This window comes from Rhinolophus ferrumequinum, chromosome 2, assembly GCF_004115265.2.
Source record: "Rhinolophus ferrumequinum isolate MPI-CBG mRhiFer1 chromosome 2, mRhiFer1_v1.p, whole genome shotgun sequence".
NCBI lineage: Eukaryota > Metazoa > Chordata > Mammalia > Chiroptera > Rhinolophidae > Rhinolophus > Rhinolophus ferrumequinum.
Genome location: NC_046285.1, coordinates 70,750,187 through 70,767,885, shown reverse-complemented (window position 1 = coordinate 70,767,885; position 17,699 = coordinate 70,750,187).

Genomic DNA, 17,699 nt, shown 5'->3' with positions numbered 1-17,699 from the left:
TGATGGTGTGAGCCTGCAGTCAGTTGGAACTCACCCAAAACCACAGCGAGAAAGAGTCACAAAGAGTTTGATTATTTTGAGAAATACTCACAAAGGCATGGCGTCAGTGCTACAAAGTACAGTGGTACCTCGGTTTTCGAACGTAATCCACGAGTTCTAAAATGTTCGAAAACAGCCGACAGCTAGGCCTCAGGATCTTGCACTCAGCAGAAGCCGTGTGACATGTTCCATGTCTGAGTCATGTTCGAAAACCGAAGCATTTACTTCCAGGTTTACGATGTTCATAAACCAAAATGTTCGTCAACGGAGATGTTTGAAAACCGAGGTACTACTGTAAATGTCTATGTCCTCCCCTCCCCCAAATCATGTTGAAGCTCTAACCCTCAGTGTTATGGTATTAGAAGGTGGGGCCTTGGGAAGTGATGAGGTTTTAGATATGAGGTGATGAGGGTAGAGCCCACACGATGGGATTAGTGCCCTTAAAGAAGATGGAGAGACCAGAGATCTCTCTCTGCCCCTCGTGTGAGGTTACCCCAAGAAGGTGTCATGTGCAAATTAGGAAGAGGGCTCTCACTAAATCCTGAATCTGCTGGCACCTTCATCTTGGGCTTCAAGCCTCCAGAACTGTGAGAAACAAATATTTGTTGTTTAAGCCACCTAGTCTAGGGTAGTCTGTTATAGCAGCCTGAGCTGACTAAAACAGTGAGCCCTTCCAAATTTCAAGGGCCTCCAGGGAAGGGGTGGAGCTGGGAAAGGAATAAGAGCCCCCTGCTTCTGCCACTCCATGCATACAGGCTGAAGTGACCCTCTTGGCTTAGGACAGAGTGCACGAGGCAAATGAGCACAATACAGAATTTAAGTCGAGAAACTAAAATGCAAGACAACCATCACCAGAATTGTCTACATTCTTGGTTCAGTAAATAATAAAGTGATGGGAAATAAAAGAATTGGGACATCAGACGCACTGCAGCTGTCCCTGGCAGCTACTCTGCCCCTCCTCCATGGAATGGAATGACTCAATTTGTTTTCCTTTCATTATTCATTATTATGTTTGGTCTTGCTTTTTTTTTTTTAATGAAAGGGGGAAAGAAAATATTTCCCTCTTATCATGTGATACAGTGTTGTTGTTTTTCCCAACAAATTGAGAATTATTTGCTTCCCATAAAAGATAAATTTAATAAGCAGCATGTTTATTAAAAGATGTAGATAAACCCTTCAAATGCGGGTCTAAAAGATATGGGACAGAATATTCATAAAGGGAGGACCCGCTTCCCCGAAACTGAAGACAAATTAGAAAGCAGCGATATACTGACTCCAAATCTTCCAGTGGACCTACATTGCACCATTACCAAGAGAAATATGTTTGGAAAAATATTTACCTGTGACTCTCATCCTAAAGGTCTGAGGCCTCCTGTTGGGCTACAATAAGATCTTTCTGGCGCTTCCCTAAGTTTAAACGCAAGTAGGACCACAGAACAGTATGAATCCACTGTATATCTGTCTCATAAATTCCATTACGTGGTCTCTTCAAACAGGTCAGTAGAAAAAGCAGAATCTAGAAAAATAGTCACACTTCAGGGCATTCTCATTCCTGTTATCGCCTTATTTTCTCTGGAGTAATAATAGCAGTGACATAAAGCTGGGCCATAGAAGAATAGTTGTAGGTGTTATAGTTGTAGGTATTGGGCAGTAACTATCTCTCAGGTGCTTTATCCCCTTTATTCCTCACAACACTCTGAATCTCATTATCCCCATTTCACAGTCGAGGATGTTGCGGTGACCATGTGGAGCCAGAATTCGCTCCCAGGTCTCCCAGGGTCCGGAGCCCAGGCTCCTCACGGCTGGGTCACACCTCTTAGGTAGTGTATCTTCAGTCTTACCTAGTCCAAGTGACCTGCCATAGTCATGCTTTCTAATGGACACTCTTTCTAATGTTTCCACAGACAAAAACTGACTCATATTTTAGAAATGAAAGCTGTTTTCATTTTATTTAATCAGTGGGAGCATGTCAAGGGTAAGAGAGGAGATGAGACTAAAGTGTCTCTTACAGCATATTAAAATAAGCTTGATATTTTGTAAAAGAGGGGGCAATAAGTGGGAAGGAGTTGGTTACCTGACAACAGCTTTTTGTCAATTTTTACTTTATAAATTACTGTCCACATAGTTTCCTTTTTGACATGCAGTCAATTTAGTCTTTTAATATAAAATGTCGTAGTGGGGTTTCTTCCCCCTTACCCTTACTCTTAATCTAAATGTTATCATTATTATATTATATTATATTTGAGAACATATTTTAAATGTTACGTTTAAAACAAATAAGAAATATATGTAAGACAAAGAAGAAATTTTTGTTTTATGGAAAGGAAGAAATTTGAGTAGAAATCAGAAGCCTCCATTCTCTATAATCGTGTAATTGAATTTATACTAGTGAATATTTCAGAATGATTATAACAGTGCTAACATGTGAGTACAAAACCATTTAGAAATGTAACAATGTTGGTTGGTTACTTTAAATGTTATAATTAAAAAGGAGAATACTTGATGGCTATTATTGGATGCCTGAATTCAGGCCCCATAGGAAAGAAGGGAGAGAAACAGAGGAAGTAATAAGGGTGAAACACAATGGGGGTTGTGTGGAGTGGGGAATGAAACAATGACACTTCCCCTCCCAGTCTGGCTCTGGGAGCCAGTGGGGACTGTGAACAGGGCAGCAGTTCACACCTGCACATATGAGTATTTGTGGACTTGAGCTTCTTCATCTCTAAGACCTCAGGGCTTGGCCACCCAGCCTTCTAGGACCTTTCCAGATCTTCCAGTCTGTGATTTTTAAATAAAACTTTATTCCATTTGAGAAGATTAACATTCAGAAAGGAGGAATGTGAGCAGCAATGGCTGGCTCTTTACCTGTCCTATTCCACACTGATGTGTCGCTGGGGTACAATGTGGACTTGCGATGCTAGCTCAAGAACTCAAACATGCCAGCAACATTCCCCAGAAGAGATGGTATGAGTTGTCACAGATTCACAGGTCACTTTAACCACTTTAGAGAAACATCTTTCTTTACGCAATATTCAATGTGTCCTGTCAAACTAACCAGAATTATCCTGTATTTTTTAACATTTACCATTATATTAATAAGTAAGCAAAATACGTAAGAAACTTATAACTCCAGTTTATTTGTGGAAAGATTATTTTAAAATGTTTTTCATCTCTTACATCACATAACTAATCTAGTGTCGTGGATAAAAAGGAAAGTTGCTAGTTAAAGCAGTAGAATTACTAGATGCTGGATGGTGATTAGTACCCATCTGACAAGAGGAATATTTTCTGTCCACTAGTACTGTATATGATATTTCTCTTGTGTATAAAGGAATATGAACCCAAAGCCTTAAATACAATATTCATTATTTATACTTGCTCCTCAACATTTTTTGAGCGTATATTATGTGCCAAATATTATACTAAAGGCTAAAGTGTAGAGACAGAAAGGTGAGTGAGACACATTTTGATCTTCCATTGACTTACAGGGACTGAGAGGAAATGAAACTTAAGCCAGGAGGACCAAGGGCCCAGTGGAGGAAAAACAAAATCTGAATTAGGAAGTAATGGTGAGCATGGAGAAGAGGTGATACATGTGAGAGTTATTCAGAAGGTACAGACAACAGGACTTAGTTAGCATGTGTGACAAGGGAGAAGCCCAGGAAGATGGAAAGGGGTTTCTTGACCATGAGAGACAAGACAGAGTGACTGGATTTAATGTGTGAGTTCTACTCTTGTCACTTAGGGTAAATATTCAGTTTCACATCTCGTCACTAATAAAAAGCCATTGTAAGAACGTAGAAGAAATCAGAGGACTTCTGTTTGAGATTCTAGCTAATGAGCTACTGGAGCTTGCTATTGGACACTCCGTGGTTAGCACTGGTCACATAGCAATACAAATGATGTCTTGCTTTGAGTTCATAATACACCTAGTGCTAAAGGGCGGGGGCTGTAAGACAGTTTCAATCTAGGCCATATTTATTTAACAACACTTCTTTTCTTCTACTGAGTCTCCCTCGGCAGATTACCCACAAATGACCCGTAGGTAGCCAAGCCCAATGGACTCTTTCTCCAGCCACGTCTTCCTTGACCTCTCCGTGGGCTTTGAAACTATTGACCACTTTCTCCATGAAATCCTTTCCCATTTGACTTCCACGCACCTTTCTCTTTGGTTTCTCTTCCTTCTCCATGATTGTTTCTCCTCAGTTTCCTCTGAAGGCTCTTTTGCTCTGTTCACTGCGTAAAGGCTGGTGGCCTCAGTTACCACTTTGGGCTGATGTCTCACACATGCATACCTGCAGCCCAGTTCCCTCTCCTGCTCTAATGAGTTCTACATCTGACTATTTTTGGGCACTCTCCTGGGTGTCCCTCAGGCACATCAAACTCAAGATGATCACAATGGAGCTGATCATCTTGTCCCCAACACCAGCTCTTCTTCCTGAATGTCTTGCTCAGTTGCCACCCGGGACACTCAAGTTGAGCCTAAGACCTGGAGTCATCCTTGACTCCTCACTGCTAAATTGATCACCATATCCTGACAACTGCACCTCTTAAATATTTCTCCACTGTGTCCCCCTTTCTCTGTACTGACTATGATGGCCCTGGTTCAGCACTCCAACTTCTCTCACTGATACTTTTTTGCTTCTAAGCTTGCAGTCTTGTCTTTCTTAAGAAGTATTCTCCACACAAGCTCTAAAATGAGCTCTCTCAAGTTCATATCTGCTTTTATCATTCCCCTGCTTTACACCCTTCTGTAGCTCCCCTTCACACACAGGTCACAGCCAGCCTTCATGTAACATCCATGTGTATTCAGCTGTTCTCCAAGAATATGAGATACTTCAGGATAGGGACCCTCTAAGGTAAGGTAAGCAGGAAAGGTGGGACTGGGAGTATGGAAGTCAAGAGCAGCAGGTTGCAATACTAAATGTCTTTTTTTTTTTTTTTTTTGTCTTTCCAGCCATAGCTAACATCTTACCTAAACCTACAGCAAGAGAATTTCAAATTTAAAAGCAATTCACATGTCATGAAGGAATGTTCTATGATCATGGAATCCAAGAAGAATCTCCAGGAAGGAATAGAGGAAAAAAAAAAGTAGATTTGAATTTCCATACCAAGGAGCAGTGATTTATCGAAGAAGAATTGCTTTCAGCATTATTTAGGACACATGGAAAACCTGATGTGCCGTGGTCCTTTTGAAGTTAGACAAGTTGAGGTGTACTTGTTTCCTCTATCACCTACTATCTGAGTGGCCTTGAGCAAATCAGTATTGATCCTCTCTGAGCGTACAGTCCCTCATTTGTAAAATGGAGATAACACCTACCTCACATATTGCAAAATAAAATGACGTAATTACTACTAAGAGCCTTAAGCTGGGCATGGCACTTGATAAGTGCTCAAGAAATGTTTGCTGTCTTCCCCTTCCTTCTAATCAAATTTGAATTCTTGGCTCTCACTCAAAGATTTCACAAAATGCTCTGTACCCTTCTGTTAATTTTTGAAAAGCCTCAAACCGATCCAAACCAGACAAAACAAACAGCAAATGACCAAAAGAGATATTCAACAAAGAGATCCCTCACTTCCCTAGCCCCAGCCCACAAAAGTAATGGTTCTTCCTGACTATTTTATGCTTATACCAGATATTTTATTACACATATATTTCTTTTTTATATCTTTCTGCCATTCCCCTTTCACCAGTATCACCAATTTTGTTCTCTCTGGTGATTCCTCTTAAATCCTTAAGTGGTACCATGATGCTGTTACTTGAGTCATCCTTCATTGAGTCCCTGTGACATAAAAAAGGCTAAATTAAATGTCAGAAGTGTCACTCTACTTTCTTTGATAAATTGTAGAAATAAACACTACTTTATTTTTCCTTTTCTTCTAGGGTCGAAAGAATGGACAATAAATTTGAAGCAATGTTCCTTTTAAATGTGTTATATTTGTGGCCATTATTTTGAAATATTTGCCAAATAATTTTGATCTTTAAATACTTTTCCACTATGTTCTTACAAAATAAAAATGGAAATAATTGTACATTTAGCCATTTTTTGATTGCTAATCTTGTTTTTCTCTGATTTACATGTTATGATAAAAAAAATTGAAATTCTATCACGGTTGGCATAGAAATCTTAAAATTTGAAATACAGATTTTCAGTGAATGAATGTTTTCTTTAAATTCCTCTTGTTCCCTGTGTGATGTTTCATTAAACTGTAATTCCATATTACCTAAATTAAGGAAACACTTTTCTCAGTATTTCTTTATTGCCCTTACCAAAGTCACTCTAGATCTTCCAACACAAAACATTGAACAGCAGCCATAATAAAAAGCGTTCCCTGAAGGGAGGTGATGATCCTCCATCCGGGCCTCGGCCTCTCAGTATCTTATCTTTGGCGCTCACGACAAACAGTTCAATAGTTGAAAGGGACCTGAGAGGCCCCTTAGGCCAACTTCTCATCAACTGTCCCAAGATCTATATGCCCCTGACAGCTCACCCATTCCCAAGAGGCAGCCCCATCCAGCTGTTGAGTGGCTATAAATGTAAAGGTTTCTCTTAACTTGGCCAGAGAGCTGCTTCTTATCCTCTCTCGGTCTCGGTCCCACCTGTGGCTCTGAATAGCACAGTGGAGTGATTTTCAAGTGTGATTCCCAGACCAACAGCATTAGCCTCACCTTGGAACTTGGAATATCTGGAAACTCTGGGGCTGGGTCCCAACCATCTGTTTCCGGAAGCCCTCTTCCAGGTGGTTCTGAAGCACACTACAATTTGAGAAGCACGGGTGTAGTGTAGCAGACAGTGGGTAGGACTTCGGATTGAGAAGTCCCTGGATTCAGATCCTGGCCCTCTGTCGTTTTAGGCAATGGCCTGTTTCTCCCTGGCCCAATGGAGCTGATGGAGGTAGCTTATTTCCAGACTTGCAGAGAGAATTCAGCGATAACATATAGGTAAAATATATACCAGACAATCTAACACACTTTAAGCACTCAAAAATAGTGTCTACTATTGTACATTCATTCAACACACTAGATGCCTCTGAACGTTAGTCTGTATAGAGTCCATTCATGAGAATGGAAAAGTACAGAATAAAAACTTTAGACATATCATGAAAAATATGATATTCAGAGAGGCTAAGTTCAAGAACACACAACACAACTCTTGGTGTTTGGCAGTCTTATCGGTGTCTCCCAGTTTTTAGTTCTTCTCATTTATCTGTCATTTAATGCAGCAATAAGATATCTAGTCCTGGGCCTCAGGATTACACAAGTAGGGACTTCAAATTTATTAATGTATTGTCTGAATTAATTTTAATATTGAGCATTGCCATCCAGTACTGGGCACCCTACTACTTATTACTTACTTACATTTTACTTTCTTATTTATATTTGACTCTGTTCTGAAAGGATTTAAGGTGACTGTTGGTCATTTTATCAAGAGTTAGAGTTCCAGCTGCTATGGCACCAACTATAGGGCCAGTGAAGTCCAGTAGTTGCTTCCCAGCAAAATGTGCAAAATTCTAAGCATCTCAGATGGATACTAAGTGAAGTAGTCCAATACCAAATGCTTTAGGTTAACCGGAATCCCATATGTAACATGCTCAAAATTATATTCGGATCTCAAGAAACATGGTTATTTCTTGCCCTTGCATTCACAAAGAAATGAGCTGACCTTTTACAGTGCCCTTGCCTGGGAGAACTAAATGGTTAACACTCACCATCACGTGTCCAAGTCTGCTTTACAGGCCGGAAGGAATAAGGTACCTTTACTTTAAACAGCCTGTTTCCAGTTTTGTGTGGCTGTTGATATTACTGAACTAGTGACAGAGGCCAACGCAGGAAAATAGGCTGGGTTACTTGTAATTCTTTGAATGTGGACACATCAGCTTGTGGAAAGGAAACTATTTAAAATGGGGCTTAGGGAAAGGGGAAAAAAATCCCCTTTCCCCGTATGAGATTCTTCCACGGTGTTGTCATGCAATCTTGAAAACCTCCAATAGAACACTCTCATTGGATATATGCAAATTTTCTGAGACGCAGTGGTTTCCTGCCAGGGAAAAACTTATAATAACAGAGCAAGAATGCAATCTGAGCCCTTGCTCTCTAAAATCCCTAAAAGAACAGAGTCGTTCTTGACAGGGCAATTTCAGCCCTTGACATTCCAGGAAATAGCTTAATAATGTCATTTAGGCTGGGGTTGTAACCAATCCTAAGACAAAGAGACACAAATGCAATATGTAAGATTTAAAATACCAGTTTGGAGACTATTACTTATTTTCACAGAGAATCGAACAAAAACCACCACCACGACAAAAACTAAGCAAGGCATCCTAATTAAGTTGAATGTTGTCCCCACTAATTAAACTCAATATAGGAAAAGGCAGGGTTTCTGCCAAGAAATTACAGACACATCCTGAAAACTATTTCCTTTCCCTTTACTTTTCTAGGTACTGGGTCTATGCCATATCCAGGATGTGACACCCAAACAAAACTGTATTTTGATCATTAATATATACGCAAAAGTTAACCCCACCCTGGGGCCTCAAAGGCCTTTATGAGACATGCTGGCCTTTACATTTCAATGTGTTTCATTTTCTCTGGGTGCAGCACAGCTGAAAAAGGTTACAAGACTCAGGTTAAAAGTCAGGAAATGGATCAGGGCCCCACACTATGACATCATTTTCTTGCAATGCAATGAAGCAATGACATTTCCTGTAGGAAAAATGATGAGAGCAGACAGGCAGCCTATGTGAGCTGCAGTGTTTGCAGAGAAAGGTGGCAGCCTGCCTCACTCCAGCTCCTGCCTCTTCCCTCCTGTTCCTTGGCTGAGTCTCCTCAGAGGTCACAGAGACCCAGGCCACTTTCATTTTATGACAGTCCTGATATATTTAAAATGAAGGGATGCTAAAACTTCGTTACCAAAAAATGTGGATTTTTTTAGTTTTAAGGCAATTAACACTTTAAGATAAAAATATGTAGTTTTGCCGCTTACAAAATAGTTTTCAGATTTATTTTTAATTTTTTTAACTTAAGTACAGTTGGTATACAACATTATATTAGTTATGTTAGTTTCAGGTGTACAATATAGCGATACAACATTTTTATACCTTAACATGTGCTCACCCCACTAATTCTAGTAATCATCTGTCACTGTGCAAACTTATCACAATAGTATTGACTATATTCACAAGAGACATTTGGCTGAGCCAACAGGGATGACTGTACATTTCAGCTAAAGGAAAGAGGGGAGACTAAAGTCTGGCTCACCCTCCAACTGCCAAACCATCCTTGCAGGTTCAGGGCTGTATCTGCCTTTTTCAGATTCACATGAATGTCTCACAATAAAAGATAGGTGGTCTTGTAATGGTACATGGTTTAAGAGAAATGATGAGCCAGTCTTCTGCTTCTGATCCTGGGTGTTTCTATAACTGTAGATATAATATCTTTTGAGGATATCTCCACAAGCGTAATTTGAGGACCTGCCTGATTGTGAGTTCTGAGCCAAAAGAGCTTCCTGGCACGATCACCCCAGAGAGACACGTAGAGATCACACGTAGAGAGACTTTTTGGGATTTACAAACACGTGCTGCCAATGAGCCAACATGTGGCTTGGTGAGTAAGAGCTCTGGGCTAGGTTTCAGCCTGGTCAGGTGATTTTGTGCATAAATTGCATAACTTGTAATGACACCACTGGTCACCCATATGGTGGATCCTGCTCCGGATTCCACACAGGGGCAGACCTGCTCCAGATCAACTGAGAGACCTACATCAATGCAAGAAGAATTTAGGGCCTTGGGTCAACACGCTGTGATTCCACATCAAATAGCACTTGCTTCTCCATCTGTGGCCTTGTGACTCGGTTCGGATAACTGGGCTTCTGCCTCACAAGTGCGTTTCCAGGGGCTGGGTACCAGGTGAGTGCTGCCTGGGACTAAGTGTTTATTCCCTTGAGTTACTGTTACCATGCCCCATCTACAGACTGAACGTCTGTCTCATAAACAACGGGATGAGGGGTCCAGCCTTAAAATCTTCTGTCATTTTTCTTCTTCTTGACTCCCTGCTTGTATTCTCCTGGGAGTGAGCAGAATCTGCCAAGCAATGACTGTGACTGCAGATGTGACAGAAGAAAACAGCTTCCTGATGCATCTTTTGTTCATTTCAAAACAAAATTAATACTAAGTCACTCTTCTGTCAGTGGAGGAGAGAGAGTAAGAATGAGACGTTTCTACTACAAAAAAAAAATCCAACAACAATGACTTCAGAAAGGTAAAATCCTAGTATCGCGATGGATTTATATAATAGAAGCAATGTTTCCAGCTATTGTACTAGGTTTGCCAAACAGATTTAAGCCCTCTTTGGCAAGTGAGTGGATGGGTACCAGGGGTGCTTCCAGGCACTGTTTACACAGTGCTCACAAATCAAGAGTGTGCCTACAAATCATTACACACTAACCGGATGGACCTTCAGTGACAAATATGCTATCTCTGGAAAAATTAGCTAATATCTGGAGGGCTTAATATTTCCCTGGGATGAGTCAAAACACAAGCATAGTTGTCGCCCCTTTCGTTCGTTATCTGTAGGTGTCTCTCAAATGTGTAGGTTTTTATAAATGAGTCACTGTTTCCCAGGTCAGTCAAAAGTATCAGTAATAACAACTCTAGGAAGCATAACGAGCCTAGAAAGAAAGATCAAACTCTAAATTATGAGCAAAAATATAAACTGCCCAAAATTACTGAGGTTTGAGTACTCTGTCAAATTTGCATTCTTATACTATCTAATCACTCCCTTTTAAGGACTCATTATTTCCTATAGTTAAACCTAGTCTAAAAAGGGATTTATTTTACATTTGGTATATTTGTATAGTCACAAGATCTGGAGCCTGTATTTTTCGCCATTTGAGTAACCCCTCCGCTTGCCCATACATGTTGAAAGTGTCATTTAACTTAAATACACAGATCAGACTTGTTTAAGACTTTACCCTTTCACCTTGCTCTAGGCAGGGAAAAGGATCAAAGCTTCCTGTATTTTTTAGAGATGACCCCTTCTTTGTTCTGAACATTTCTCCCATCTCCTGTTTGTAGAAGCTTCTGCAAAGACTGAATTGTTTTTCCATTCTATAAATCTACTGCTTGTACACGAGACCCTCATTGACTATTTGGCATCCTAGAAGAGGGGATGTACCTATGTGGGTAGAATTTTTATCTAGTGATGGTTTTCAAAATTCACAGTATTAAAACAGGTATTTTTTTAGTAGAAATAATTGTCAGAATTAGATTTTTTAAAGGTATTTGTAATTGATATGCTATGCAGATAAGACTGATACAGAACAATGAAAATACTCATCTGTTATCAATTCTGCTATAAAATAACGTGACTGAAAGATTTTATTTTATTTTTCTTCAAAGTGACCCTAATTTATTTATTAATTCATTAATCCTTTGGGGATTGAAGTAGAATATAAAACAAATGATGATGATATTATTTTTACTAAGTCCATTAATTTATTATCAATTAAAAATATGTAGAGTGCCTGCTGGGGGACAAGGTACAATGTATTGGGAAATGAAATCTAGTTAAAAAAAACCGTGATGATACAGAAATAAACACCACGAAAACGTTTGAATGGGTTCCATGCTTAACAGACTAAAGACTGCAAAGCAAATCATTTCCCTTTTGGGGGTTTCATAATAGTTTTTTCATCCGTAAAATGAAGGAGCCAAAGTTAATAGTAAGATCCCTTTAGCTTTAAAATTCTGGGACTAAAAGAAATACATGCCAGTGTTAAAAGCGAATTTAAAGTGCACAACCCCTCACAAGTTTTGTTTGGCAAATATCATGAGGAAGATAAGCTAGAATTTGAATTATGACCACTGATAGGGAGATGCATGCTATTATAGACATAGCAAACAACAGGAGGAAAACTATGGCGCTTGGCCGTAAATAGGAGAAAATATCTAAGTGGAATGGACAGACTAGGCAGGAGGGAGCCAGAGCAGAGAGCTGTAGTGCACTGCAATCTCAGATCAATCAATCACCAAGGATTTTATTCTACTCAGGTTACTTTATTTGTTAAGGGATTCTTAAGGGGTGTCTGAGATAACACGGCCAAGGATTATAAACCATGCTAAGTATAGCGTACTGCAAAAATATCCTAGCATCTAGCTCTATAAAACTAGTGGAGAAAGGGTATCTGTAAGTAGAGAGGGCTTCTTAGAAAATATTTTAAGAATGCTCTGAGGTTCAGCTTCAAACAGTGGGTCCTGACTGAGGATTGTGAAGAAAAAGCACTTACAGGCAGCCGGGGGGTGGTCACCAAAATGCATTTATTCTCTTTAAGCAGAGACTTGGAACAACCGCCACTTGGGAGGGGTATTACCAACCTGTTGCAAACAACCTCTGTGGCTGTAAACCAAGGAAGAATCTTCACATGTCCTCAAGACATAAATGATACTTTGTTGTAGTAGAAAGATTTCCCACACAACTCATACCTCTCAGAAATAGGAAAACATGAGATGCCTTGGAATGCTGTGTTCTCTTCCCCAATGAGCACTAAGTAAAGCCCACTGCGTTGCCCTTTTTACCTTGCTTACCAGGAATCTGGAAAGAGACTTTAGATTCAATTTAAGGCTTACTTTTAAATACTAACCCCCATTTTTTAATTTTTAACTTCTTACTTATCTTTTGCTCTTAACAATTTTGCTATATTTATCTTTCATTACATGCCACCTCACTCATTCACTTATTTCCCAGATTATTTATTAAGCATTTACTATGTACCAACCATATCAAGTCCCTTCAGAGGGCAGGTGGAATGTGGCCAAGCGTGGCCGGCAGGAGACTCTGTCTCTGCCTTGTGCTGTGTTAAAGTCGTAGAGCTTGATGTTTATATTTGGGATACAGTTCAAGCATTTTCCAGATGAGCAGGGTTCTGGGGCATATAGTTGGTCTTCCTAATAACTCACCCCATTTTCATCTCAGTTAAGAGCGGATTTTCCCCCTGAGGGTCTTTGATCCTACAGCTGCAGACATTCTGGCACCAGGGAGCCTTACAGGTCAAGGCTCCAGGACACAGAGAGGTCAATGAAATCAGAGGACTTCTTAGCAACCGCTGAGAACGGGTGGGGGTGAGCACTGTGGCTTCCAAGGTGGAATGGATGATGTCGTTTGTGGTAGAAATAAGTGCACTTGCTAAGCTCTGACTGGGATAAAATACATGTGTCCCAGAACCATGCTGGTTGGAAGAGACCCTCTGAGGAAAATCAGCCAATAAACTTTGCGCTTCCTTTAATTTGTGCAGTCTCGTTTTATGTCAGTCATGAGCATCATGAGGTATGAAGGCAAGAATGTGAACCTGAGCCTCAGTTTCTCCATCTGTAGAATAAAGGAGCTGGACTCACTGGTCGTCTAGCGCTAATCATTTGTCATTTTATAACTATCAATTCTACCTCCAGTCTTGTGGCTCCATCACTCCACACACAAAGTCATCATTCTCATCGTCACCAAAAATAACAAAAATCAATATGCAAACAAGTACCATGGAAACATGTGTATGACGGCAATGCTGAAGAACAAGATTCAGACCTACTTAAGGATTATTGAGTTATAGTAAAGACTTGCTAGATGTGGTTACTTTTCAGCCTAGATCACTTCCTTTATAGCACATCCCAACCCACGGCAAACTGTGTTTACACAGAGTTTTAATATATATGTATATATGCACCCATATTTACATATTGCTTAGCACAGTGATATGTGTATCATAAACGTGCAAAGAATCTGAACAACTTTTGTACTTAGGAAATAGTTTATAAGCATTTTTATTTTATATCAGTGACTTATATATAAAATAAATATGTGGGAGTATAAAATACACAAATATAGGGAAGTCACAGTTCCTTCCCCACAGAATTTATAATTTAGTGGAAGTGTTTAAAAGTGTAACCAACACTGTGTACAAAACATTTTAATAGAGTCAGTGGTATTTAAAATATGTACATATGAAAGCTACAAGCTTTTTTACAGTGAAAAATCAATATTAGGTACTACCCCCTATGCTAAATGCACAGAATACAAAAAGGTGGCAAAAGTCCCTGCACTTTATAGCCCTATAAAGTTATGTTTACTTATTCATTCATTACCCAAACAATTATTGCATGCTTGCTATGGGGAAAATACTGAGATAGGCACTTTTGAGAACAGAGCCTTGGTTCCTGCCTTCAAGGATCTTAAAATTTAGTAGGCGTGAGTAAACATCTAACGAAGCACAATGGAAAGGAAGTATCAGTAAAGGGCTATGAGAACACTTAAAGGATAGAGTAATTATGCCCAGGGATTAGGAAAGAATTCATAATGGAGGTGGCCCTTGATGGTGACCTGGAAAAATGAAAAGCATTTTAAGGGAGGCGGGAGACAAAGGGGGAGGTCATCTCAGAAAGAGAAATCAGTGAGAACAAAAGAGCAGAGGCCGGAAAATCAATGCATGCCCTGGGAGTATCAAGTAGACTGGTGTGGCTGGAGCATGGAATCCGAAAAGGGTAAGGGGAGAAGAGGCCAAGAAGTTAGGATGGAGCCAGCGCACAGAGGGCTTCCAATGCCATATTCAATCTAGTGATTCTATTCAGCTAACAGTAGGGAGCCAGCAGAGGTTCATGAGAGGAAGAACAAATAGCAGGCTGGGTACATATTCAACATCGAACATGTAACGTCTACATTATGAGATTTACGGGCCGTGGGGCAACCAAAGGGAATCTTGACTAGAGATATATTGATACCTTTCACCTAGCCAACTCCAACACATTCTTTAGATTACAAAGTACACATTTCTTCCTTGGGGAAGCCTCCCTGCACCTTGATATTTTTTTTGGGGGGGTGGGATAAATTGTTTTAAAAGATTTTTATTAAAATACAGCTAACATACAGTATTATATTAGCTTCAGTGTACACCATAGTTATTCAACATTTATATACCTAAAGAAGTGATCACCATAAGTCCAGCAACCGTCTGATACCGTTCTATGCTATCACAATATTCTTGACTATATTCCCTATGCTGTACATTACATCAGGTGTACAGCATGGTGGTTAGACATTTATATAAAAAGTGATCCCCCTGGCTAGTCTAGTACTCCCCTGGCACTATACATAGTTATTACCATATCATTGATTGTATTCTCTATGCTTTACTTTATATCCTATTGATGATTTTGTAACTTCCACTTTGTATTTTTAATCCCTTCGCCTTTTTCACCCTGCCCCTAACCCCCCTCCCATCTATCACCCTGACAGATCTAGTACCCATCTGAGACCACATATAGTTATTACAATATTATTAACTATATTACTTACGCTATACTCTACATCCTCATGACTACTGTGTAACAACCAATGTGTACTTCTTAATCCCTTCTCTTTTTTCACCCACCCCCAACCCCCTCCCATCTGGCAACCATCAAAATGTTCTCTGTATCTATGAGTTTGTTTCTGTTTCATTTGTTTATTTTGTTCTTTAGAGGTGGTACATATATACCATGGAATACTACTTACAAGTAAAATCATATAACATTTGTCTTTCGCTGTCTGACTTACTACACTCAGCACAATACCCTCTAGGTCCATCCATGTTGTCGCAGATGGCAAGATTTCATTCTTTCCAGTGGCTGAGTAATATTCCATTGTATATATGTACCACCTCTTTATCCATTCATCCATTTAGGGACATCCAGGTTGCCTTCATATCTTGGCTGTTGTAAATAATGCTGTAGTGAATGTTAGATGAGCACATCTCCTCGAAGTAGCATTTGGGGTTTGTTCTGATAAACACCCAGAAGTGGGATTACTGGATTCTTGTCTCTTGTTATAGCCTTTGTTTTAAAGTCTATTTTGTCTGGTATAAATATTGCTACCTCTCTTTTTCTTTCTTTCTTTTTTTCCATTTTCATAAAATAACTTTTTTCATCCTTTCACTTTCAGTCTGTGTGTGTCTTTTGATCTGAAGTGAGTCTCTTATAGACAGCATATACATGGGTCTTGTTCTTTTATCCATTCAGCCAGCCATCCTATGTCTTTTTATTGGAGCATTTAATCCATTTACGTTTAAAGTAATTATTGATAGATATGTAGTTATTGCCATTTTATTATTCATATTTTTATCTTTTTTTCATCATAAAGAAGTCCCTCTAAGATTTCTTATAATATTGGTAGCAATGATATCCTTTAGCTTTTTCTTATCTGGGAAGCTCTTTATCTGTCCTTTGATTCTAAATGATAGCTTTGCTGGGTAGAGTAATCTTGGTTGTAGGTCCTTGCTTTTCATCACTTTGAATATTTTCTGCCATTCCCTTCTAGCTTGCAAAGTGTCTGTTGAGAAATCAGCTGACAGTCTTATGGGAACTCCCTTGTAGGTAACTAACTTTTCTCTTGCTGCTTTTGAGATTCTTCCTTTGTCTTTAAACTTTGGAATTTTAGTTATGTGTCTTGGTGTGGGCCTCTTTGCATTCATCTTCTTTGGAACTCTCTGCACTTCCTGGGCTTGAATATCCATTTTCTTCACCAGGTTAGGGAACTTTTCCATCATTTCTTCAAATAGGTTTCAATTCCTTGCTCTCTCTCTCCTCCTTCTGGTCCCCCTCGGATGCAAATGTTGGCATGCTTGATATTATCCCAGAGGCCCCTTAAACTGCCTTCATTTTTTTGGATTATTTATTTATTGCTGTTCTGTTTGGGTGTTTTCTGGACTTAATCTTCTAAATCACTGATTTGATCCTCTGCTTCATCTAATCTACTGTTCATTCCTGTAATGTATTTTTCATTTAAGTTATTGTATTTTTTATTTCTGACAGGCTCTTTTCCAGGTTTTCTATCTCCATTTTTATGTTTTTTATCTCTGTTGAAGTTCTCCATGTGATCAGTGAGCATCCTTATAACCAGTGTTTTGAACTCTGCATCTGGTAGATTACTTGTCTTCATTTTGTTTAGTTCTTTTTCTGGAGCTTTGTTCTGTTCTTTTATTTAGGACACGTTTGTCTCTCCATTTTGGGTGCCTCCCTGTGTTTGTTTCTATGTATTAGGTAGGGCTATTATATCTACTGGGCTTAGTAGAGTGTCCTTATGTAGTAGGTGTCCTGTGTGACCCAGTGGTGCAGTCTCTCTGTTCACCGGAGCCGGGTGCATCACGTGTGTCCCTTGCATGGGTTGTGTGTGTCTCCCTGTTGTTGTTGAGACTTGGTTGCTGTTTGCATCCTAGTGGAAAGATGCTCATTGGTTGTGAGCACTGGCTGTTACTACAGTGAAGGAGTTATTGTGGAGGGGCTGACGCTATGGAGCAGGATTTGCTTTAGCAGGGCGCTGGTGCCTGCCCAGTCTGCCCTTTGTGTGTGTCATCCTTGGAGGTGGCCAGGTGATGCTCCAGCTCAGTTCAAAGCTGGCCACTGCATGCGCCAGCCCCAGGGCCACCTGGGAGGAGACCCACTGCAGGCCAATTTCAGCCACAGCCTGTGCCCTGCCTGGGGCCACCTGGCAGGAGCCACAAAGCAATCCAGAGATGGCTGCTGCCTGCACTGTGCTTAGAGGTGTCTTGAGAGGTCAAGCCATGAACCAAGGCTGGCTGCTGCTAGTGCTGGACTTAGGCAAGCTCAGCAAGAGATATGGGGCATGCTGACACCAGATGCTG